Below are 27,798 nucleotides of genomic sequence, written 5' to 3' on the forward strand. Positions count from 1 at the left end.
CTTATACAGTAGCTCTTGTGAGCTTAGTTAGCATGAGTCCTCATGCTAAAGTCTAACCCACTCTGAAACACTGACAAGATCAAGTTTCTCAATCTACAAAGCTGAAAACCAGACCATGGACTGGGGAGAATTCACAAAAATAAATGCCACCATTTTAGATTTCCAGGTAGCCAAATTGCCACTTTTGGTCACAACCCTCTGTGTTTGCATGAACCTCAATTTCACATTTTTACATGATAAACAAGATCACAGACTAATGCCTTTTTGGTCCTGAAAAAGAGATAACTTGTTTAAAATGCCAGTTATTAACTGAAGTTTATTATACTCAAACAACAGCCTGAGAATGGCTATTGTACTTGATCTATTTATCTCTTGGATGGAACTAGAAGAATTGAAGAAGTGGCCCCATCTCTTGGGACTTTTTTAAAAAGATGAAAGTTTGGAGGAGAGGGTATTTAAAGTTTCCACTAACTGGTAGAGCTTTGACTGAACAGTTATTCAATAAGTCAACTGGTTTTCTGGAGTCCCCTCCCCCACCAGTCCCTTAATGCAATTTCTCTCTGGTGCTCACATGTTCGATGACGATGGACACATGCAGCCACTTCATATTATGCCTGGGCCAGTGTGCTATCCTGGGTGACAAACATAAATTGAACGTTTGGAGAACAGTGGGTTTAGTTGGAGTGCTATATGTAATATGAGTCTAATTTTTCACTCTGGTTTATACAGAAATATGCTTAGTGCTTAGTAAACATTACACAAGTGTTTTGATCTTTCCATTAAAAAGACTATTTAAATACTACCTTATTAAATAGAATAAGAATGTGTTGTTCTCTGAAATTAACTCTGAGAACATCAAATTCAGACGTAGTACTATTTTTATTTGAGCAAATATTGTGATGAATATATATGAAACTAGTTATTTGACAAACTACATTTAAAATACATTCCATTTCACCTGTCCAAGGCATGGATATAAAAGTGCCTCATAAGGGTTTTGTAATACCACATTAGCATGAAAGCTCATATTTTAAATTTCCCACATAAAAATTCCATTATATAGCTGAGCTGGAATGAAGTCTTAAATTATATTTTACCATCCAGCAACTGTTGGCTTCTAGATTCCAGAATCAAACATCACACCACAAAGTTTAAAGAAATTGGACATGTTGAGTTTCTAATGAATAATTGGTTGTCATTAGCATTTGCAGGTCAAACAGTAACATTATTACACAGAACATTTCCCGTTAACTTGTACAAAAGTTGTGCCTGGCACATAGCAAAGGAATTAAACACTTAAAAAAAGAGAGAAGAAGAAGAAGAAATAAAAACCCTGTTCCAAATTTCCACAGTTGTTGAATATGAGCAAATGCCACACAGTCTGGTTGAAAAGAGTAACATTTGTTCAGGAAAAACACATCCTATCATTAAGGTACAGTGCTTCTTGGCAATATATATATATAAACAAAATATTTTAAATGAATTCATTTAGATATTTTTTAGAATACCAATCTATTGATTAGTTTGCTCTAAAACAAATTTATGACAACCACTGTAAGATTTAATTTTAAATGCTGGCTAGTTTATACTAGATTGAATTTTAAGCACACTTACCCTTTCATCTATATTTTCATTCTTGTAAGAAAAAAAAAAAAAAGTTAGATACCAAAGGAACAAGGCTTTTGGAGTAAATCTTTCCAAGGACAGCCCAGAAATATCAATAACAAGAATGCTAAAAAAAAAAAAAAAAAGCAAAACCCTTTACCATTGAATAAATTCTGACTCATGGTGACCCTGTGTGTTACAGAGTAGAACTGTTCCATGGGGTTTTCTTGGCCGAGATCTTTACGGAAGCAGATACCAGGCCTTTTTTCCGCAGAATGCTAGTAAGGTAGTATTAATACCCTTCCAGTTTTGTTTTGTTTCTTTTTGCTTTTATTACTAATATTACTAAAAATCAGCTACAGTTCTGGCCACCACCCATATCATATCAAAATAAATTAAAATATTGTTATGGGCTTTAGAAAGTGTTCTTTTGTAACAAAATAAATTGATTTTTAATTCCTTTCCAACAAAATTTCATTGCATCCTCATTTTCTTGAAAGATTTTTTGGAATTTATCTAACATGGCTGACCTGAGTGTTGATTTAGCGTCAAAGATAGACTGTTTTATCACAATAAAATGATTAGAAAGTGAAAGAAATATGTGTCAAAGTCGTAAATGACATCCCCAGTAGTAGATCAGGTTTAAATGTGATTCAACGAATCTTGATTATTAAGCGCTTAGAATCAATTCTATCCAGGATCACAGTCTCAACACAGCAAAAATAGTTTTTTTTTTTTAATTCCCAAAGAATTCCTTAGATGATAATTGTTTCATTTGAATTTATCAAACATCCAGCGTTGATTATATCTCTTTTTTTTTTTGAGTGAGAAAACTAGATAATTTGTTCATAATTATTTCTTAAAGATATAGTGACCAAATTTGACTACAGACAAGGGCTTCTGACTCCAAGTCTGGTTCTGTTGTCATTACTCTGTGCTCTCTCCTTCTTAGCTGTGCTATTTTTCACCACTCCTACGCCCATAGTAGACATTACTAATCAATCATGGCATTCAAACTTGCTAAATCCAGATGCAGTCTCCACTACCATTTGAGCAGTATTAGCCTTCAAGATCAAAGCTATTTACTAAACTCTACACTTACAAATGATTCAACCATATAAACAATAGAGAATAGTATAGTAAAACTATTTTTCATTCAGTCACAAGTTCCCGAAATAATGATAAGGACATTTACCAAGCTCAGGAATAATTAGGATAATCAGTATGATGGAAGAATCTAGAGATTTTGAATAGAAACTCTCCAACCAAAATAATAAAATCAAAGTATGCATAGTAAGTTTTTTTTTTTACCGAAATTATTGCCTGGACAGTCCCAAAAACTTAATTTCGTAAACTCGAATCTATCTTATTTTTTACATAGACTTTAATGGTTTTATGAACTTGCATAAATACAAATTTTCCCCCTCTACTTTAAGGAGACGATTTTATAGAAAGTAACTATAAAGCACGTTGACGTCTAAATAAGAAATTTCTCTTCATTCAATACCAACATACACCTGCCTATTAGTTTATGATATTAATACTTTCATTTGTCCCTCTGCTTGATCATTCTGTTCTCTGGTTTTTATGCCTATCTGGAGGAGTTGTTATCTATTTCTAGCTATAAGCATTTCAAGCAACAATTTACCTGTCGTTGTGAGTTGCCATGGATTCCAACTCATGGCGACCCATGTGTGCAGAGCAGAACTGCTCCATAGGGTTTGCAAGGCTATGATCTTTCGAAAGCAGGTCACCAGGCCTGTCTTTCAAACCACCAACCTTTGGGCTAGTAGTTGAGCTTTTAACCTTGTGTGCCACCCAGGGACTTCCACCATTTACCCATCTGAGATTAATTAATTTTTTCTGATTGACTGGGATTGAGACTTCCATCAACACACTGTATGTATCAAAAGCCTATTATCATCCTATCCACTGCTATGTTTTGTACAAGCACAAAATATTTTCTTAAGGAAAGAACCTTGACAACATTAAGAAGGTGCCATGTCTAATTGTGCCCAGCAATGTAAAGAAAAAAACTGATTAAATTTGACATTGATTCTAAAAAAATGCTGAGTTCTGCTCCTCCTTAACAATATTGCAATTCAATGTGTTTTGCATTTTGGCTGAAACAGTGTTTACATCAGGCTATCATTTATGTAGTTAATTTTTATCCTTTCAAATTAAGTCCATTCACATTTCTTTAAAAGCACCTTTATTAGTCCACTGTTACCAATTTTTCAAGCCTCTTCAGCATAACTTGTACTGGACAAAACGTAGCTTGAAACACTGACCCCACCCTGTCGTTTATTTTCCAGGACTCAGATTGATCTTATTATATAATGGTCCTGACTCCCACAATTCAACTCAATTTGACCAGAGATACTATTAAAAAGAAAATGGATTGTATCGGAATCTGCATTAGTTGTCTGAATTCCATATTTAGTATCCAGTATTTTTTTATGTTTAACAGTATCAGGTTGGAAATGATTGTAGATTTACCTTTAGTGAATCTTTGTTTTACTGCCTACAAAATACCTTCTTTGCTTGTTCTGTCTCTTCAAAACAGCGGTATAATTCTTCATACTCATTAATTCTGTCTTTGTACTGCAGGAGAATTCTGAAAACCTTTAAGGAAAGAACTATGTAAACCTGAGAGGAGCTGACAGATGCAGCCTCACCTCTTTACATATGTAATAGCAGATACAATTTATAATAATGCCTTCCCTGTGTTTAGTGCTCTGTAGCTCTCAATGAGGTTTTTACAGACTCTGTCTCAGTGATCCACACAGCAGCCTTGTGAGATATGCAGGACAGGTAGGAATAGAAATGTACCCTGGGTAGCTGAGCCAAAGAGAAGCCCGAAATCTAAACCGAGTATTTTCTAAAACAGCTTAACATTGCAGTGTCTTCACTTTAAAAAATGGTCCCAAGCCCAAAACATAAACAATCAGTTTATAAAAGAGGAAAATTAAATAGTAAACATTTGGGGGTGGGGAGGGAAGCTGTCCACTCTTCCTTATTAAAGAGGTAAAACAGTAATGAGTACATCTTCACCTGCCAAATTATAGTGGGGTGCACCGAATTCGATATTGTCATGCTCCATAGTGGGAGTTTATATTGGTACAACCTTTTGAAAAGTATGTTGAACCTAAACTCTTAAAAATGATCATGTCCTTTGAACCAATAATTCACCTTCTGGGAATCTTTCCAAAAGAAATAAACTCAAGGACCTGCAAGAATTTAGACCTAAAACCTGGTGCCTAAAGACTTTTTGCAGCCTCACTATGATGTTTTTAACAATATGGGGAAACTTTCGCTCTAATGTTCTTTCCGTTACACTTCCATTCAGTATGGATGCATTGTATCTACTGATATGTACATATCATGTATTCGGTATACTTCCCTGTGTATTTGGTGTCTGTGTGTACCTGACAATGAGTTTTAGGTACTGGGGATAAAATGGGAAGCAAAAGAGACATTATCCCTGACCTCACTAAGTCTAAAGACTAATAAAAAAAAAATCAGAATGCAAAATTATATATATATACCATATGGCCTAATTATAGAAAATGCTTAAAAAAGAATTGAAAAAACATATAAAGATGTCAAACGACACCTCTGGACATTAAGAGGTGGTAATTTTTTTCTTCTTTATTTTTTTTCTGTTCTTTTAAAATTTTCCACATATTCTGTGTATATTAGTCTGAAATGTCAGACAAATTGGATGCTCAGTGATTCTGGCATAGTGGCAAGGCTCGTACTTCATCTGTGACTCATTGTATTTTAGTTCATTTGCCTGAGGTCAGCTAGCATGATGGTAATAAGGTTAAGGTTGAAAGTTTAATGACTCATTGGGAAAATTCACTTATTTGATAATTGTACAACTACTCATTCATTCATCACCAAACATTTATCAAGGACTCATTATGCCCCAGGCAATATCCTAAGTGTCAGAGGTACATGAGTGAACAAGATTCACTTCCATTCTCTAAAGAGCTTAAAGCCTAGTCTTCTCGAAAACCATATACTATAATTCACAATAGGTACTGGACATAGTAACACCACTAATGCTAGACTACTGGACATAGTAATAATACTAATACTTTACTACTAATAGTAACAATAATGTGCAGTTAAAAAAAAAAAACTTTATCCATGATTGGGAAAGAAAAGGCTTATATCTTATTAAGTTCTTATTAAGAGTGGGTTGATCGTGCCATTCCTATTTCTAATGGCTCACTTTGAGGTGTTGGAGGAAATATCAGGATACTCACACAGAAAAATTAGTCTGCTTGACTTTGTTTTACCTCTGTTAAACTAGCCCATACCCATCCCCTGACAAAACTGTGAGGCTTTGCAATTCCTAAGGGTGTTGAAGAATACCAGCACAGACAAATGCAGGTCTCAAAATATAAGAAGTTGAAGAACGAATTGATTTCTATTGCTAGAGTTGTAGGGACATTTTAAATATTCCCGTGCTCTGAGATAAATGTGGAATCCCAGCTTCTCCATAAGACCAATTTTCCCAGAAGACTGTTGGAAACTCATTGATGCTTACTAATTTCCTTCAAGCTGACTCGACTCCTGGCAACCTCAGGTGTGTCAGAGTAGAACTGTGCTCTACTCAATCATTTATTTTTCAGGCTGATATTTCAGAAGCAGATCACCAAGACTTTCTTCCAAGGTGCCTCTGGGTGGACTTAATCCACCAGCCTTTCTGTCAGCAGCCAAGCACATTACCCATTTCCACCACCCAGGGACTCCCAATCTTGCTGTTGATACTCAATAGGGCAGAATTCAAGTACGATAGTCACTGCTAAGGCACCCTTCAAACTTGGATACTCAGACACCTAGGACAGTGATTCAAAAAAGCAGGTAATTTTGCCCCCTTAAGGATATTTGGCAATATCTAGAGACAATTTTGGTTGTCAAGACTAGGGAGATGTTACTGGCATCCGGTAGGTAGATGTCAGGAATACCACTAAACATCCAACAATGTACAGGACAGCCCCAACTACAAAGAATTGTAAAACTCGAAATGTCAGTAGTGCTGGGATTGAGAAGCTCTGCCCTAGGTGTAGAGGAAGGCTTTCTAAATAGAATCAGCTTCCGGATTCTCAGTTTTCTCATGTATTCTCTGAGAAAGCTGATTCCTCTTTTGACCTCCCGTTTCACTATGAAGTTCCATTCAACAAAAGAAAGACGTAACTCTTACTTATTTCCAGCCTTATTATGGTGCATGGTTCCCAAGATGGGAAAACCTCCATTACACTACGAATAGGACAATTCAAAATATTGATTTGATATTTTAATATCGAATTCTAACGTGAGTGATTCTAATGAATGTGTTAAACATCCTTTTGCAAGTCAGGTGGTTTTTATTTCTTTACTTTCAACGAAATTGTAAAACGATCTAATGAAATTGCCAGTTACAGATCATTAAAGGGAACCCTTGGTAGTGTAGTTGTTAAGTACTACGGCTTGTAACCAAAAGGTCAGCAGTTTGAATCCCACAGGCGCTCCTGGAAAACCATATGGGGCAGTTCTACTCTGTCCTATAGGGTCACTATGAGTCAGAATCAACTTGATGGAAACTGGATTTTTTTTTTTTTTTAGTCATTAAAAATAGCTTTTAATAATAGAGTGCTATGTGTTTTGAGGCATATGCCTCAAAAGGAATTTAAAGCAGTGAGTCCAACTGCTATGGCAAAATTAATACCACTTTCCTCCACATATTTTTGTGAATAAATTTTTAGCATTTATATTTCTAAAAACAAACGAGGAATAGAATTAATGCTAAACCCTATTACATTCTAGTAGTAAATAATAGTCAGGCAAGGGTATCAGAATTCATTGCAAGGGAAAAAAGCTCTATCTAGCTCATTAAGAAATAAATTTCCTTTAACTATTTATTTTTATGTATAGCAAATATCAAATTTGTAATATACTTGTGTGATTTTTATCAGTTTTGTTCTAGTAATAATGATAACTCAATCCAAAGGAAAATTTGGCTCTTCAAACCTGAGTTGACAGGGGAAAAAAATATTAAGTTTAAACGTATATACCTATTTTTGTTACAGGGAAGCAGAACCAGGTGATCGATAAAACACTTTCAAAAATGAAAATGTTAACATGAGAATAAAATTCTGCAGGAGAAGTGAAATGAAAGTATGTATTCAAGGAGAAAAGTAGATATCAAAGTTCTGCTAAAGGAGAGCTTGTGTATATTTTTTCATATTGTGATAAGTATATCAAAGCATTTAGAGATTTAGATTCCATTGGTATATTTAAAAAGCACTTCAACAGTTTTATTTTAAAATATAAAATGCCTCAAAAATGACCTCATTTGCAATGATATAGTATAACTATGCAGTCTGCTTTTCCAATAGTTCAGTGATGAAGGAGAATGCCTTTGGACGCATGCTTCCTATTCCATGGTGATCTATCATGTTTTTTTCTGGTACATACTGACCTGGTGTCCTAATTGCTTAGAAACTGCATTAACTGGAGTACCTAGACAACTGTTTCAAACTTGGAAAACAACTGAGAATGATAACTCACTCTTCACTAACTTTTCTTGGATGACCAAGCTTAATCATATCCGAGAGGCTTTGGGCAATAATCAACCACCTATTTCACCCAGATGGAAACCCTGGTGGCGTCGTGGTTAAGTGCTAAGGCTGCTAACCAAAAGGTCAGCAGTTTGAATCCACCAGGTGCTCCTTGGAAACGCTATGGGGCAGTTCTACTCTGTCCTATAAAGTCACTACGAGTCAGAAACGACTCAGTGGCAATGGGTTTTTTGTATTTCACCCAGATTTCTAAAGCACCAGTTCTCTGTAAAAGTTCTGGGTGACAACCAACCTCAGAATCAGCAATCATGAGATAGAAACTGTATACTTACCCAAAAGAGGTACTTTAGTACATTCCACTACTAGATCAGGGGTCTGCAAACTTTTCTGTAAAGTCTCAGATAGTAAATCTTTTTGACTTTATGGAACATAAAGTCTCTGTTGCAATTACTTCACTTGCTATTGTAGCACAAAAGTAGCCATGGTCAATATGTAAGTGTGTGCTCATGGTGTGTACCAATAAAACTTTATTTATAAAAACAGTTGGTAGATTGGATTTGGGTAGGCAATTGTTTGCTGACATCAACACTGGACTGCGAAGTTCAAGAGAACAGGATCTACATATTCCCATCACCTAGCACAAAACCTTACACCCAATAAATGTTGAATAAATAAGTTAATGATAGTATTCAACCTTAATAAGTATATTAAAAAATGTGCTAAAATACAATGCACCATAGAAAACAATAAGAAAAAAATTATAAACCTCATAGAGCTTAGACATTAGCCAAGGAACCCTATTTCTAGAAGTACCAGGCAGCTTGGCTGCAGTTACTAGAATGAGGTTACTCCCATATTAAATAGTTAATTACTATTCAAGTATACTTTCTTACACATTTGCCTTTTCTGTGTGTTGAATCCCTTGAGCTCAGACAACATCTTTGAATCCCTAACTCTAAACTCTACACTTCATCTGTAATAGGTAGTTGAAACTTTGAATTAATTATGGGTGAAGAAAAGTAACTCAAAATGGCCAGTAAATTAACCAACAAATATTTGGGGTATCTACTATATTCTAGGAGCCCTGGTGGCATAGTGGTTAGGAGCCCGGCTGCTAACCAAAAGGTCAGCAGTTCAAATCTACCAGCCACTCTTTGGAAACCACATGGGGCAGTTCTACTCTGTCCTGTAGGTTCTCTGTGAGTCGGAACCGACTTGGCGGCACCTAACAAAAACAAGAAGTGTATTCTAAGCATTCTGTAGTTGTTGGCAGAGATCTGATGAAGAAAATTTATCAGGCAAACACTATACAGCACTTATTATGTGTCCTGTTTGGTGTAGTTAACCACTACCAGTGCTACGGCTGCTAACCAAAGAGTCGGCAGTTCGAATCCACCAGGCGCTCCTTGGAAACTCTATGGGGCAGTTCTACTCTGTCCTATAGGGTTGCTATGAGTCGGAATCAATTGACTCAACGGCACTGGGTTTTGGGTTTTTTTTTAATGTGTCCTGTTTGGTTCTAAGTCCTTACAAATATTAGCTCACTTAATCCTCACAGGAACCTTGTGATAAAAGAATACCTATTAGGAGGTCCATTTGATAGGTGAGGAAATTGAGGCACAGTTTCAGCAACTTCTCCAAAGTCACATATGTAGTAAATGGCAAAAATTTGCGTTAGACCCAGGCAATCTATCTCCTGAGTCTGTGCTCTTAATAATTGTAAAACCCTGTCACTTTTCTTGAGAAGTGAGTCCCTTAAGTTTCAAAATATACATATAAATCATCAGCCAAGCACAATAAGGTATTGCCAAATGACAACTCTAACGGGTAAAACTTGATGAGTTCAGAAGTGAGATCAATGTTACAGTGACTAGGAGGAACTTTATGGGAAGTCACTTGAACCAAATCTTTGAAAAATTTGTGTTGACAAAGATTCAGAGAGAAATTTTTCAGGTGGAAGGACTGAGTGGACAAAATCTTGGGGGGAGAATTTAAGGCATAAAATGGCAGTAGGCCACACTAAATGAGACAAAGATTAAGAAGGGAAACAAAGATTTGCACTACCCCTACTATTCAGCAGTCCAGGTTCCAATCCAACCTCTGCTACTTACTGTGTGGTCTCAGGTAAGTTATTCAGCTTCTCTGAACTTCAAATTTTTTGTAAGATAAAGGTCTGTAATTGTTGTAAGAGTTAAATTAAATGAGAGAACTTTATGAAGTGTTTAGCATCCTGCCTGACATTTAGTCCTCAGTAAGTGGTTTATTGTTCTTATCGCATTTTTATTGCCACTCAAAAACATGTGAAGTATTGTTATCTCTATATGGCAAATGAGAAAGCTGAGGCTCAGAGGTCTCAGACCAATGTCAGTAACACATGTATGATTTTCCAAGTATGGCAACCTTCCAGGAGTTCTCACAGGAAAGTAAAGACTTTGTTGTATAGAGGAAAGAACAGAGAGACTGAAATGCAAAAATAGGAGTTTTGTTGTACAGAAATGATTGAAGAATATTGGGAGCCTGGTGCTTGAACTTTTGAAGAAAGGAAATGTATAACAATTCCTGGGTTTAAAATTTACCTCTTAAGGATTTAGGGGTCGTTGAATAAAGAGAGGAGTCAAGCAAAAAGCAGAAGAGAAGTTTGGAGAGTTGGTTTGGCATAAGACACTGTTAACAGGCTTAATTGACATCTCAGTTGACCCCCAAAACCTGGCTCATAAGTAAGTGTCCTCACTCGCACCTAATAGGTCCTAACACATCTGGTGAGCTTGATTTCAAAACTGATTGAGTATGGCATTGCATCCAAGTACAGAGAAGAAACTCAAGATTGTTATGATATAGATTTTTCCCCCCTTGTATTTATTTTACATGATCTGGTTGAAAAAGTTTATAGGTAGAACATTTACCAGATACAAATTGCATTTCCCCATATATCGTCTTGCTGAATATTATTATGCTCATCGTGGTTTCTTCGTAGTTATGCAGAATTGATTTGTTTTTTTCAGAGGAGTGTTTTATGAACACTTTTTAAATGGGAGCTATCTAATATTTTATATTACTTTACTCTTCATGTAACTTTTGAAGATTCCATCAAGTATGAAAATAGCAGAGTCTTCCCTCATCTTCCCACTAAAGATTACACTTTCTATCAGGAAAACTTTTCAGAATTTCATCTGAGTCTACTTTCAATTACACACCTGCAAAATGCATGTATGATCTAAAAAAAAAAAACTCTCAGATTCTCTTATTATTTCTTCCTAAAGCAAACGAGTGCTTGTATTAATCATTTCATTTGTAAGATGCCCACTGGGAGGGCTGTAAGTTCAATCGTGTTTTCTGCTGTAATGTGAGGTACAGATGTCACGAGATCTAAATTGTAAACTTATGTAACTTGTACTATACTCAGCCTAGTGTCTTATGGTCTAATTAAACACAAACTGAGTCAGCTGGCAGAAAGGTATGGTGTGGTGGTGCAGATTATTAGCACCTTGTTAGCAGCCAAAAACCTGCTTTCTCAGGCAGGACCTATTTCTGAATGCAAAGTTTTATATAGATAAAAGCTGCAATGTTTGAAAGACATTTGATGAACTTATAGTTGAATCTGGAAAAACAATATTTTTTCTTACCAAACATTTTTAATTACAAAAAAAAGGGGGAGGGTAGCCCACTACTCTTAAAAACAGTGGTCATTTTCCATAACAGCTGTCTTATTTTTTTGGTTTCAATTTCTAGGAAAAGTCGAGAAATTTCTCTTTGAAATGCCACTATAAGATAACTGATCTTCTGAAATATGTTTATAAATGTGCTATGCAATATAAATTAAATGAGTTACAAGGTCTGTGTTCTCTTGGCACGGACCTATATCTATCTCATCATCATCACAGATAATTCTTATTGAATATCTACTATCTGCAAGACACTGTGTTAAGTACTTTATATGAACTACCTCAGTTAATCATCAGAATAGTCCCTACGTGGTGAAAATGGTTAACGCGCTCAGCTGGTAATGAAAAGCTTGTAGGTTTGAGTCTACCCAGAGATGCCTCAGAAGAAAGGCCTAGTGATCTGCTTCTGAAAAACCAGCCATGGAAACTCTATGTCCAGATTGGAAAACAAGAAGTAAAATTATTTCTATTCAAGGATGATATGATCCTGTTTGTAGAAAATACTGGAGTCCACAAGAAAACTTCTAGAGCTAATAGAGAAATTTAGTAAAGTTGCAGGGTACAAAGTCAACAAACGAAAATAAGTTGGGTTTCTATACAACAGCAATAAGAAATCTGAAAGGAAAATTAGGGAAACAATACCATTTACAGCAGCATCTAAGAGAATAAAATACCTAGGAATAAATCTAACCAGGGCCGTGAAAGACTTACACAGTGAAAACCAGAAAACACTACTGAAAGAGATTAAAGGAGACTTAAATAAATGGAAGGATGCTCGTGTTCATGGATTGGAGACAATATTGTTAAGATGTTGTCTTAGTCATCTAGTGCTGCTATAACAGAAATACCACAAGTGGATGGTTTTAACAAAGAGAATTTTATTCTCTCATAGTCCAGTAAGCTAGAAACCTGAATTCAGGGCATTAGCTTGAGGGGAAGACTTTCTCTCTGTTGGCTCTGGAGGAAGGTCCTTGTCATCAGTCTTCCCTTGGTCTGGGAGCATCTCAGAGCAGGAACCTCAGGTTCAAAGGACCCACTCTGCTTCTGGCACTGCTTTCTTGGTGGTATGAGGTCCCCCTGTCTAACTACTTGCTAGTCTCTTAAATCTGAAAGAGATTGGCTTAAGACACTATCTAATCTTCTATGTATCTCATCAATATAACTGCCACTAATCCATTTCCTTTCATCATAGTGTTAGGATTTACAACACATAGGGAAATCACATAAAATGGTGGATAATCACACAATACTGGGATTCACGGCCCAGCTAAGTTGACAGATATTTTTGTGGGACACAATTCAATCCATGACAGATGTCAATGCTACCCAAAGAGAGCTATAGATTCAATGCTATCTCAATCAAAATTCCAACAGAAATAGAGAAACTAATCCTCAACCTTACATGGAATGGCAAGAGGCCCCGAACAGCTAAAGCAATGTTGAAAGAGAAGGAGGACTCACACTTCCTGATTTTAAAACATACTATACATTTTTTTTTTATACAGTATGTTATACAGTATGTTGAAAGAAATGAAGTAAAAGAGCTGAACGGAAGATTTCAAAGGGCAACTCGTGAAGACAAAGTAAAATATTATAATGAAATGTGCAAAGACCTGGAGTTAGCAAATCAAAAGGAAAGAACACACTCGGCATTCCTCAACCTGAAAGAACTGAAGAAAAAATTCAAGCCTCAAGTTACAATTTTGAGGGGTTCTATGGGCAAAATATTGAACAACACAGGAAGCATCAAAAGAAGATGGAAGGAATACACAGAGTCACCATACCGAAAAGGATTGGTTGAGGTTAAACCATTTCGGGAGGTAGCGTATGATCAAGAACCATTGGTACTGAAGGAAGAAGTCCAATTTGCACTGAAGGCATTGGCTAAAACCAAGGCTCCAGAAATGGACAGAATATCAATTAAGATGTTTCAACAAATGATGCAGCACTGGAAGTGCTCGCTCATCTATGCCAAGAAATTTGGAAGACAGCTACCTGGCCAACCGGCTAGAAGAGATTCATATTTGTACCCATTTCAAAGAAAGGTGATCCAACTGAATGTGGAGATTATTGAACAATATCGTTAATATCACAGGCGAGTAAAATTTTGCTGAAGACCATTCAAAAGCGAAAGCAGCAGTACGTCAACAGGGAACTGCCAGAAATTCAAGCCAGCTACAGAAGAGGATGTGGTAGGAGGGATATCATTGCTGAAGTCAGCTGGATCTTGGCTGAAAGCAGAGAATACCAGAAAGATGTTTGCCTGTGTTTTATTGACTATGCAAAGGCATTCAGCTGTGTGGATAACACTTCGTGGAATGGGGATTCCAGAACACTTAATTGTGCTCATGAAAAACCTTTACATAGATCAAGAGGCAGTTGTTCAGACAGAACAAGGGGATACTGCATGGTTTAAAGGCAGAAAAGGTGTGCATCAGGGTTGAGTCCTTTTACCATACCTATTCAATATGTATGCTGAGCAAATAATCCAAGAAGCTGGACTATATGAAGAAGAACGGGACATCAGGATTGAAGAAAGACTCATTAACAACCTGCGTTATGCAGATGACACAACCTTGCTTGCTGAAAGTGAAGAGGACTTGAAGTACTTACTGATGAAGATCAAAGACTACAGCCTTCAGTAGGCATTACACCTCAACGGAAAAAAAAAAAAAAAAAAAAGCCCTCACAACTGACCAATAAGCAACATCATGATAAGCAGATAAAAGATGAACATTGTCAAAGATTTCACTTTACGTGGATCCACAATCAACGGTCATGGAAACAGCAGTCAGGAAATCAAACGATGTATTGCATTGGGCAAATCTGAGGCAAAAGACCTCTTTAAAGTGTTAAAAGGCAAAAATGTCACTTTGAGCACTAAGGTGCACCTGACCCAAGCCATGGTGTTTTCAATCGCCTCATACGCATGCAAAAGCTGGGCAATGAATAGGGAAGACCAAAGAAGAACTGATGCCTTTGAATTATGGTGTTGAAGAAGAATATAGAATATACCATGGACTGCCAGAAAAACAACCAAGTCTGTTTTGGAAGAAATACAGGGTGCTCCGCAGAAGAGAGAATGATGAGACCTTGTCTCGCATACTTTGGACATGTTGTCAGGCGGGCCTACTCCCTGGGAAAGGACATTATGCTTGCAAAGTAGAGGGTCAGTGAAAAAGAGAAAGTCTTCCTACGAGATAGATTGACACAGTAGCTGCAATAAAAGGCTCAAACATAGCAATGATTGTGAGGGTGGTGCAGGACCAGATAATGTTTTGTTCTGTTATATGTAGGGTCACTCTGAGTCAGAACCAACTCAACAGCACCTAACAACATCAACGATACAGCTACAGTAATCAAAACAGCCTAGTACTGGTATAACAATAGACACATAGACCAATGGAATAGAATTGAGAGTCCAGAAATAAACTCACACATCCATGGTCAACTGCTTTTTGACAGGGGTACTAAGTCCATTCAATGGAAGAAGTCTTTTCAATAAATGGTGCTGAGAAAATTGGATTTCCATATGCAGGAAAATGAAACAGGATCTGCCCCCATGCCATACAGAAAAATAAATTCAAAACAGATTAAGGACCTAAATGTGCAATCTAAAACCATGAAATTCTTAGAAAAACAAGCAGGGGCAATGTGATCAGGCCTAGATTTCAACAATGGATTATCTAATATAATATCGAAAGTACAAACAGCAGAAGACAAAATAAATAAATGGGACCTCATAAAAATTAAAAACTTTTGTTCATCAAAATACTTTACCAAAAGACAAGCTACCTACTGGGAGAATATCTTTGGAAGCCATATATCTGACAAGAATCTAATAACCAAAATATATATAAAACTTCTACAGCTTAGTAACAAAAAGACAAATAACTCAATCATAAAATGGGGAGAAGTCTTAAATAGCGTTTCACCAAAGAGATCATCCAAATGACTACCAAGCACATGAAAAGATACTCAGCATCATTAGCAATCAAACAGATGCAAACCAAAACCATCACGAGATAACATTTCACTCCCACTAGAATGGCTAAGTTTAAAAAAACAGAAAATAACATTTGTTGGTGAGGTTGTGGGGAAACTGGAACCCTTATCCATTGCTGGTAGAAATGTAAAATGATACAGCCATTGTGTAAAACAGTGTGGCAGTTTCTCAAAAAACAAAAAATAGACCAACCACATGACCCAGCAATTCGCTCCTAGGCATATACCCAAAAGACTTGAAAGCAGAGACTCAAACGGAGACTTATACACCCATGTTCATTGCAATGTTCATCATAGCCAAAAGGTGGAAACAACCTAAATGCCCATCAACAGACAAATCAATAAACAAGATATGGTACATATATACAATGGAATACTACTTAGCCAGTAGGAGAAATGAAGCCTTGATACATGCTACAGTGTGGATGGAACTTGAAGACATTATGCTGACCGACATAAGCCAATCACAAAAGGACAATTATTGTATGACCACATTATGTAAAGACAGGGAAAGGCAAATGTACAGAGACCAAATTTTATTAGTGGATATCAGGGGCAGGAGGGAGGGGAAAAGGGAGGTTAACAGTGATAGGAAAATCGCATTATTAAGGATAAGGTTGAACAGCTGATTATCGTAATTACTGTCAATGCACTGTGTACCTGTAAAAAGTTGAATTCCCAAAAGTTGTGTGATAGATATATTTACCAAAAAAAAAAAGAGCAACTGCTGAGGCTGCTATGTACAACCAAGTACCTCATGAAATTCGGTTCCTTGGTTTGGAGGTATAGGGTTATGGTTTCATGGGACATTCCAGTAACTGACCCAATAACATGTTTAGTGCTTCTGTTTTACCTCCTAGTTCGTTGTGTAGTTCTTGGGATCTTAAAAGCTTGCAAGCAGCCATTCATGGCACAAAAATTGGTCTCTATTCACCTGGAGCAACAGAGGAAGGAGGAGAGTCAGGAATAGGAGGAGGATATGGAATGAGTGGCTGATTGCCTCCATGAACAACTGCCTACTTTGCCATGAGACCAGAAGAACTGGATGGAGCCTGACTACCATTACTGAACGTTTTGATCAAATATTCCATAGACTAATCCTGATCAAAATGGGCAAAATGCAGAAGAGAATTTTAAACTCAAGACCTAGACTTTCTGGAGCCATGGAGGGTAGATGAACCCCTGAAACTATTGCCCTGAGATACTCTTTAAATCTTTATTGAAAAATATCCCCTGAAGTCATCTTAAAACAAACAATAGTTACGTCTACCTTCAGTGGCATCACTACGGGGATGTAGGAGAGTCAGGCTGCACTGGGTGACACTGTCAGCAGTGGTCTGTAAAATTTTTGTGCACTGTTTCAGCAGAGATTTATTATTTTTTACAAAAATATCCCTGTAGTTAGTTGTAACAACAAAAACATTTTTTTGTAAGCCCAGCTTACATATATCGATATACCTACAAGACTAAAACTCTATGCTGATTTATTTTTTGAACATTCTAATCTGCCCCAGTCAGAGCTGCCATTATTACCCAATTACAATGACACTTTCAAGCATGTGGTTTTGTCTGCATACGCTGTGAGCATGTGCTACTGTTGTCATTGCTGTCAGTGTTTTTATAGTTGCTGATTTTGTCAAATTTTCTGGTGTTTTAGCTACGGTATTGTGGTAATTAGTATTTGTGAACCTATACCAATAGATTTTTTGAGAATGAAGTAGTCATGAAAGGAAAAGAAGGAATGATATACGGGAATTAGGATTTACAAGATTGGGTAGGAAACTTAAGGGGCAGTGAGTTTATATTAATGAGGAACAACTCAGAAAAAGAGGATGAAAATGGTTGCACAACTCGAAGAATGTAATCAATGTCACTAAATGGTACATGTAGAAACTGATGAATTGGTATATGTTTTGCTGTGTATATTCTCAACAACAGCAAAATAGATAAAATTTAGAAAAAAAAAAGAAAACCCTATGAAGCACAGTCCTACTTTGACACACATGGGGTTGTCATGGGTCAGAATCAACTCAACAGCAGCTAACAATAACATCAATCATCAGAATAAGTCCTTGAAGTTAATAGTATTTTTTTTTTTTAATCCGCATTTCACAGATAGGGAAAAGGAAGCATAGAAAAGTCAAGTGACTTGCCCAGGGTCACCCAGGTAGCACCTGGAGGAACTGAGATTTGAATCCAGGTTTTTAAAATGTGGTCTACTGTCTCCCCATCACTCACCTATGGCTGTAAGATCCATGAAGCTGACTTTCCCCCTCTTGGTCTATCTCATTTATCTCCATGGCCTTGCTGTGGCACTTGCCCTACAGTTGATGCCTTTTCTGACTCTAGTCAAGTCAAAGCTAGGTGAGTAGTCTGGGAAAACACTCTCATTAAACTCCCTCTTTAAGTTAGCCACGATGTTAAGCCTTCCCTCCTCGGCACTATTAATGTGAACATCTGGGACCAGAGGGCGATCATTCAAAATCGTTTGAAAGCATGTCTTCCTATTATACACACATTTTAGAAGTTGTCCCCAATGGCCATCCACTACACCTGGCCCTGAGGCAACCTGTCTTAATTTGGGACCATGTGGCTCACGCCCAAGTGCAAGCAGCCTTCAGCACAGTGATATTTTGCTGTCTCACAAAAGACAAACTTTCTGTGGATTCAGTGTAAAGAGTTCTAGAATTTAAATCAAGAGGCCTTTTGCTGCCTCTGACTGTGTCCTGGGCAAGGCACCTCTCGGGCCCGTCTCCTCATTTCTAAATGAGAATGAGGGATGACATCCTCTCTAGGGTCCCTTCCGTCTTTCAAAGTCCATAGGTTCACGTCCTTGAGGACAGTATTTCTGTTACATTGCTGCTAAGATTTGTTTTCAGTAGTTTTAATTATTGAGGAAATGGAAACTCTTTTAGATAAGGTAACCTGTCCAAAGTCAGGTAGATATACACTGGGATTCTACATCAGAACCACGAGACTCTTAAAATCCCAAACTAGAGTGTTCTTTGTGATTCCAAAATCCAACAGACCAATCTGTCCCCCACGAACGTTTCTGATCCCAAACTTGTTATTACAGCGAAATTCTATATAATTCCATAACCTTATAACACACCAGCAACAAAATGTGTATTAGGACAATAAATAGTACCAGTACCAGTTGCTGTCAAGGTGACACAGACTCATGTGACCCCATGTGTGTCAGAGTAGAACTGTACTCCATAGGATTTTCAGGGGCTGATTTTTCAGAAGTAAATCACGAAGCCTTTCTTCTGATGTACTTCTGGTTGCACTCAAACCTCCAACTATGAATTAGCAGCCAAGCACAGTGACCATTATACCACTCACGGGCTCCATAACTATGTTGTTGTTGTTAGGTGCCATCAAATGTATTTTCGACTCATAGTGACAGAGGAGAACTACCCTATTGGGTTTTCTAGGCTGTAATCTTTACTGAAGCAGATCACTAGGTCTTTCTGTTACAGAGCTGCTGGGTGGGCTTGAACCACCAATCTTTCAATTAGCAGTTGAACACTTAACCATTGCACCAGCAAGGCTCCTTTCCAGAACTACAGTAAAGGCAAAAACCCAATTGCTGTAGTAAGTGTCACCAATGTCAAGGAACAGTCTGATCGTTCTTAAATTCTATCATAAGGTATATAAAAAAACAAAAAAAAAACTTACTGCCTTCAAGTCGATTCCAATGCATAGCTGGTGGGCTCAAACTGCTGACCTACTGGTTTGCAACCTAGCTCTTAACCACTGTGCCACCAGGGCTCTTTTTATAAGGAATATACCAGTGAGAAATTTAGTCTCAACATCATTTATACCCTAGTAAATGAGTTTATCAAATCCTTTCCCAAGAGCGTGTTTTCATAGGGACCTTGAGGGCCTGACAGCTTGCGAGAGATTCTTCTATCCCCTCTAGAGTTAAGATGGGGTGCACACACAAAGGTTGTGCTGTTTTAAGATAAGTATCCTATGTACTGCACAATTTTTGCTGAAGGCTAGTTGAAAAGCATGTGTGTGTGTGTGCGCGCGCACGCGCCCACTTGGGAAGTGTTTAGAGAAGCCAGGGTGGGTAGTTTGTGTGGGAGATAGGGGAATTCAGTGAAGGGAGATACTTTAGCCTTTCCTTCAAGTACATCTCCCTCCTGAGTACATTTACTTCCATCACAATGGACTAGAAGAGATCCTTGCTTAGTGGTGCAGAACCCTTGAGACCTAATTTAGCTTTTATAGGAAATTCAAAAAGAGAGAGGACGCAAAAGCAGGAGAACAGAACAAAGATATGAGTTTGTACAGGGAATATTGATACTTGTGGACTGCTTCTGTGACTCTTAAAAGAAATTTTCTGAGTAAACGCTGACTTAGACTTTTCTGTGAGGGGAAGGTCTGGCCTTCTCCCACTGAACAATGCGCTGCCCGAATCATCCTTACAATTCCTGACAGTCTGTCATCTCAGAAGCTCAGGTTCGTTGGCTTTTATGCTGCGAAGGTCAGGAAACATTTTGGAAAAAATAAGTTTTTCCTTTTAATTTCTTAAATGTGTTCTCACAAGGATGCCCAGAAATAGGAAAGTTACATAAATGCAAATTAAAAACATGCCCGACCAGCTGCCCCTGTGGGTCCTGTTGACGTTTTTTATTCACATTTCACAGCAATTTCCAAGAACATCACCACAGCCTTTGTTAGCGACATATCAATTAAAATGCCTCTGAGAGGCAGGTACAATAATGCACTATTTATTGTCATTCTTGAACAGTGAAAGGCCCACTTTTTATCAACTGCTACACATAGCACACGGAGACATAGAGAAAGCCTGGAAAAAAAAAAAGAAAGCCTGCCCTTAAGGATTTCACAAATGATGAAGAAAGACATTTTTGCCAGTGCTGTGTAAAAAAAAAAAAAAAACATCAGCAGCTTAACCAGGCAATCAGTGGGAGGGATAAGACCAGAATTTCCACATTCTCATTCCTTTTCTTCTATTGCTGCCACGAAGTGTAATAAATTGTCATTCACAAGCAATTTTGCCACGCAAATATAAAGGTATTAGTGCAAAAAGCCCAAATTACCTTTGTGGATGGCTGTAACTGTGTCGTAGCGTACAGCAGACTGACTCTTAAAAAAAAAAATTTTTTTTTTTTTTCAAACCTTGAGCTTAGAAACCAGTTGTCTCTCTGCTCCATTTGCTTTTGGAGTCAGCTGGGGTCATTACCTACCCCTGGACAGATTTCAACAGAGCTTCCAGACTCCAGTGAAGGTAGGCTAGAAAGAATGGCCTGGCAGTCTTCTTCTGAAAATCAGCCAGTGAAAACCTTATGGATCACAACAGAACATTGTCTGACTCCATTGCTTTAAACACAGCATCAAGAGAGAGATCAATCACTGGAGGAGGACATCATGTTTGATGAAGCAGAGGGCTAGCGAGGGTAAGGAAGACCCTCGGTGAGGTGAATTGGCACAATAGCCGCAAAGATGGAGTCAAAGATGCTGGTGATTGTGAGGATGTTGCAGAACTGAGCAGTGTTTCATTCTGTGGTACATAAGGTCACTGTCTTAGTTATCTCGTGCTGCTATAACAGAAATACTACAAGTGGATGGTTTTAACAAAGATAAATTTATTCTCTCACAGTCTAGAAGGATGGGAGTCCGAATTCAGGCCTCTAGCTCCAGTGGAAGGCTCTCTCTCTCTGTTGACTCTGGGGGAAAGTCCTTGTCATGAATCTTCCTCAGTCAAGGAGCATCTCAGCTCAGGGGCCTTAGGTGCAAAGGACACACTATTCTCCTGGCTCTTGTTCCATGGTTGTATGAAGTCCCTCTGTCTCTGCTCATTTCTCTCTTTTCTATCTCAAAAGAGATTGACCTAAGACACAATCTGATCTTATAGAGTCCTGCCTCATTAACGTAACTTTAATCCTGCATCATTAAAATTATAGAGTTAGGATTTACAACATATAGGAAAATCACATTAGATGACAAAATGGTGGACAATCACACAATACTGGAATCATGGCCTAGCCAAGCTGACATACATTTTGGGGGGACACAATTCAATTCAGAACAGTTACCATGAGTGGGAGTCAACTCAGTGGCAGCTATCTATCTATCTGTCATCTATCTATCTCAGTTCCCACACCTGTCCAATAGGAGAAGAAGACCTGATTCATTGGATATGTACAAGAATTAAACAAAGCAATACATATGAAACCTCATGAGTGCTTACTTAGTATTGTTATTACCTGGTAGAAAGCAATGATATGTAATGTTTGCGTTTTTTAAATTGTCCTCAAGTAATGGCATTTAATATACCACTCATATTTCCAGGACTGGCCAACTTCACTGGACACTGTGAACCTGCCAGTAGTTTTGTTTATCTTACAGCTTGCCCCCCAAAACAAGCTAAAGCATTATCACCAGCTTTATAATCTTTCACATCCTATAGTCTATTTCTTCCTGTAGCTCCACACCATTGGAGGCCTGTTAGATATGAATAAAAAATAAATGGTAAAATTCTGTGATTTGGCAGATAATTAACCAGGTCCAGGAAATTAAATTGAGGCAATGATTTTCAGGTAACTAAACCTATATTTAGTTTATTGGGCAACTGGATGCTTACTGGCATCCTCTACCATCTAGAAAAATACATAAACATGACAACTTCCCAGCTTCTAAATTCTGCTGTTAACTAAACTTGCTTGTATCACTGCCTTAATCATCAAGCTTGAGCCAGAATTCCTTTTTTTTTTTTTTAAATTCTGGAAAGATTGATTTATTCAAAATAATGTTTCACTTAAGGGCCTAATCATAAACCCAAGATGATTCAGATGGTGAAATCCAGCTGTAATAACAATGATATCTTCCAGAAAAATAACCACATGTATATTGAATCCCTTGAAGGTTTTCCATAACAGATTTAAGGGTGATAAATCATGCTAACTCATTCTATAATTAACTAAAGTGTTCCCTTTCCTTCACCATAATCCAAAAGAATTAGCGCATGACCTTTCCTTGGATAAATCAGAGGCCGTAATTTAGTCGGCTGTACAAAATTAAATTCAGATTTTAAAATCTGAAAAAGTATATATATACACAAACACACGCACACAACACGAGGATTTTTATTTTTTTCAGAAACTTTAAAAGAAATATTGTATTATGTATATTTTTACAATAAATTAAGAAAAAGAAATCTTTACAGCAAATAAATGTTTGGACAAAGGACAGTATCTGGATACTAAATAACATGTCTTTCAATTTTAGAAACCTCCCGTAGGAATCTCCTGAAACCTCATGGTCATGTCATCTGAAAGGTATTTGAGTTAGTAACATGGGTAAATGAAGAGACCCAGGCTTCCACAGCTTATTCCTAATCTCAGATTGTCACAAGACTAATTTTCCTCTGTTTTCTCCCTCTTGCCTAATACGTTTCCTAACACAGTATTTGTTGAATGAATGCATCAAAGAAATAGAGTCAGGCCTCATTTGCCTCTCTGTAATAGTATAAAACCAGATGCTGTAGAGTGAACCCTAACTCATGGTGACCCCCACGTGTGTCAGCATAGAACTGCGTTCCATAGGGTTTTCAACGGCTCATTTTTTGGAGGTAGATCTCCACGCCTTTCTTCCAAGCTGCTTCTTTTGAAGCAGCTTGGAAGAACTCGAACCACCCACCTACTGGTTAGCAACCAAGTATGTTAATGGTTTGCACCACTCGGGGACTCCTCTATATTAATATAAGAATACAGTTAACCTCCTTGGCATGGTTTACTATGAAATTGCAAGGACTGGTGAAGCAACATTGCTACAGTCCTCAGATCTTTCACAAATACCCAAAAAACATGCAAACCCATTGCCATTGAGTCAATCCCAACTCATAAAGACCATATAGGACAGATTAGAACTGCCTCATAAAGTTTCCAAGGAGCGGCTGGTGGATTTGAACTGCTGATCTTTTGGTTAGCAGCTGAGCTGTTAAACACTGCACCACCATGGCTCCTTTGTAAATACATACCTTGCTTATTACCTCCTATTTCTTCCACTTCCTGCTCCTGGCTGCTACAGGCCTTTGTTCCATTCCTGTCCGGCTTTTTTTTTTTTTTTTCCCTGCTGTCACATCACTGGTTCATTCAATAAAAATGTATCGGGCAGTTGCTTAAAACCTTGCAAAAAAGCAGGAGATGGATCGACAGACAGACAGGTGACTTTCTTTTCAGAGAACACTTACAATTACTGAATTTTAGCAGCATGCCTTCCATTTCAATTTTACATTTTCAGCTCTCTGAAAAATTGACCATCTTTGAAGAATTGCATTGTACTGAACTTATTGATTTCCACTGAGCGTGTTGAAAATGCCTATTATCGGTTGCATCATTAATACAATAATCAAGATCAAGCATTTTTAGATCCAAAGTATCTGACATCAAAACTTGATAAGCATTAGAAAAAAATCCAGGTAGAATTCATCTTCTCTCCATGAAATACTGACCAAAAGTGAATTTATACTGTGATTTTATTGCATTATTTTCTGAATTATCCATAGGCAGGTCAAATAAAGGCCAAGAAATTGAGTTCACATTATTAACCTAAGCCCTAATCACCCACTGCTATCACAGCAGTGAATGAGTGTTTACCTCAATAAGGATAAAGTCTAATTCTTTGATTTTGCTAACATAAATCATTTGGAACACAATGCATTGTGTGTGACTTTCTTCCCTAGAGGATGGTGTAGATATTCAGTTCTTAAAAATAGTTACCAGCATAAATCAGGGTCTGTGTAGGTTATTCTTCACAAGAAGCAACCTGTAAACTGAAGTCATTGTTTGGCCCTCACTGTACCCAGATAATAAACTAAAGAATGGAAGGAAGTGTTTTGATGAATAGGGACGTCACTGCAAATCACTATTAACCTAAAAAAAAAAAAAAAAAGGAGCAGAATGTAAAATGCATGTGAGCACTTGTCTTCTAGCTTCCAGCTCTATCTAATCTTTATTAACCAAGCACATCACACTGATTTATAGGGTAGGGATGCTGCTGTTTTCATTTAGGTGCTTAACAAGTGGTAACTATTTGGTAGCTATCTCTTGAGGTTTGACGGTGGTTGTTAACTGCTGATTCGCCTAACTTTTCTGTAGTGGTCTTTTAATTTGCTACAGTCTTATGTTTTCACCTTACGTTTTCTTAGAGATTTCTATTTTTTCCCCTATTGTGTCTCAGTTTTCCATCATCTCTCCCCTCTTGGGGTTGATTCTTTTCATAGATTTGTTCGTTTTAATTTTGTGCTGATTTTGAATAAGGTACCCTCATTTTTAAATCAGGAAACTAAAAAAAAATCCAGATGTCCAGGAAATTTGTGCTCCCATTCCCACGAGGCAAGAATGGACTAGACCCAGGAAGTACCTTACCCTTTTAGATGGGTATGCAAAAACACCCAGCTGCTGTCAAGTAGATTCTGACTCATGGTGACTCCATGTGTATCGCAGTAGAATTGTGTTCTCTGCTTATTTCCTGTGCCAACCCATTACACTACCTGCCTCGCCCCTCCAGGCATTTGAATTTGCTGCCTCTACTCTGCACAAACATTGTTCAAAGACTTTCTAATCCATTTTATAGAATGATGTTACACGTGCTACTTCCCCATGAGGCAAAATGATAGATGCTTTCCTCTGATAGGATCTACTCAGTGTCAAAATGTTTTTCCTGTGGCTTTCCTCATATTTATGCAACATTTTGTAGGACTTTTTCTTTTATAGTTCTACAGGAGCCTCCATTCAGCTTCTACCCTTCTGAGAATATGATGAGATCTGCATTTTTGAAATGTTCTGTAAAATGTCTTGAAAAATTACTAACAGTGACAGTGACAGCAACATCCCCACCTGGCATAGTGCTAATGGCGATAAGGCAGAAGCAGAGTTTCTTTGGCATCTAGGTTTTTAGTCACAATGCGGTTCTCCAAGAGTTAACAGGCCCTTCTGCTTATTAATTTGTGCTATTTTTTACATCTACCCCCTAATTTTTTTTTAAATTAATATAATCTGGATGGGCCTGTCAAGCTTATTTAAATTGATTGCAAGAGTGAATGTCAGTGCAGAGAAACAATGACGCTAGTTCTCACAAGTTGGGCTTTGTTTTCATATCCATGAGCTACAGTAGTTACCATGTTTTAATTTGGAAGAACTTAGTAAAATGTTTTTTAATTTTTTTTTATTGTGGTAAACGTACATGTAACAAATCATTTGCCGTTTCAGCATTCTTCATACACACGTCCAGTTCAGTAAAATTAATTACGTTCATCAGGTTGTTCAGTCATCACCATTATCTGCTTCCAAATTTTTTCATCACCCTTAACAGAAACTCAGTTTCCCCTAAACAGTGAGTCCTTCTTTTTCCCTCCCCCACCCCCGCCTGTCCCCAGCAACCACTGATGAGTCATAAAAGGACTTACATATGATCTGACTTACATAAAATATCTAGAATAGGCAAGTGTATAAAGATCGAGGAGCCCTGGTGGCACAGTGGTTAAGAGTTCAGCTGCTAACCAAAAGGTCAGCAGTTCAAATCCACCAGCCACTCCTTGGAAACCCTATGGGGCAGTTCTACTGTGTCATACAGGGTTGCTATGAATCAGAATCGACTCGATGGCAACAGGTTTGTTTGTTTCTTTCTTTTCTTTTTTGCAGAAATCAAAGTTTATTAGTGGTTAATTGTTTTTTCATTATTATCTTTTAAATAATATTTTATAATGTTTTCGGTGAAAGTTTACACAGACGTTTAGGTTCCCATTAAACAATTTCTATGCAAATTCTTCAGTAACATTGGTTATATTCTTCCCAATGTGTGAACATTCTCTATATTTTTGTTTTGGTTGTTTCGTTCCATTAATCTAATTTCCCTGCCCCCTTACATCCTCATCTTTGTTTTATATTCGTGTTTTTTTTTTTTTTTAATGTATGCATTGCTGCTGAAATTTCGGGTTTTTAAGAATAGTGATCTTGTGCTGTAACTGAGCAGTCAAAAGTTAGCGACATTTTTGAAAGAAAAAAAAAAATTGCCCAGAGAGGTCGGTAGAGGGCCCAGTAGAGATGGACAGTGTACTGTGGACGGCTTGTTGTAGTCACACAGTAGGAGAGAAAAATAATCAATCCAAAGAACAGGTGGCTGCTGTGGTACCCTGATAACTGCTCTGTTGGCAAGATTATTCATATCTCCACTGGGTTTTCTCCTACAGACTGGGCCCAAATATGGCTTTTATGAAGAAGTTCCTTCTTCCAGTTCTTAAGTATCTCTTTCCTCTATTTACTGTTTTCTCCCTACGGTTAAAATGGCCAGGTTCGTTCAGGAATAAAGAATAAACAAAATGCCTTTTAGCACTCCCTTAGGGAGCTCAGAGGGCTCTGAGAAAAAAGTTTCTCTCAGATATGGAAAACCAAATAGGAGCTGATTGTGAAAGAGCACTAGTTAAATATGATTGATAATGGCTTGATATTATTTCTTAGATCTTCTTTCTTTTTCCTCTCTTTAATCCACATGAATAGTATTGAACACAGCTGAGTGAATGAACACAAAAGCAAATAAGCCACTGTGCACATTTCAGCCTCTCAAACCTAATGAGCGCATTGTCTTTAGCACCGTTAATGAGTTTCGCAAAATCTGTAATATTTTCATGGAACGTTACTGTGGCTTGTTTCAGGGTCATTTGACCATATTTTACCCCATAGCACCAGAGTGATGGCTAAATTTTTAATTACAAATGATAATTCTAATTCGGAAACCTGAAAAAAAAGACTGAGTTCTGTGGGGCCCAGCCTACCCGGCTTTACCCTCTTACACCCCCAAATCCTAACTTGGTCCCCAGAGGAGCCATAACATATAAACTTCCTCCGCGATGCCTAAGAAAAGATGCTGAAGTAGCTGCTGTGACACCCTCTACAGTGGCTATGGAATCAGAGAACATTTTG

The 27,798-nt window shown here is 37.5% G+C and overlaps 1 protein-coding gene across 1 annotated transcript in view; it reads left to right on the forward strand.

Annotated features, from left to right (window-relative positions):
- The window catches only part of RORB (RAR related orphan receptor B), a 203,995-nt gene that overhangs the window by 9,237 nt on the left and 166,960 nt on the right, over positions 1 to 27,798 (forward strand). The gene's annotated exons all lie outside the window — the stretch shown is intronic.

The sequence above is a fragment of the Elephas maximus genome, chromosome 9 (assembly GCF_024166365.1).
Source record: "Elephas maximus indicus isolate mEleMax1 chromosome 9, mEleMax1 primary haplotype, whole genome shotgun sequence".
Lineage (NCBI taxonomy): Eukaryota > Metazoa > Chordata > Mammalia > Proboscidea > Elephantidae > Elephas > Elephas maximus.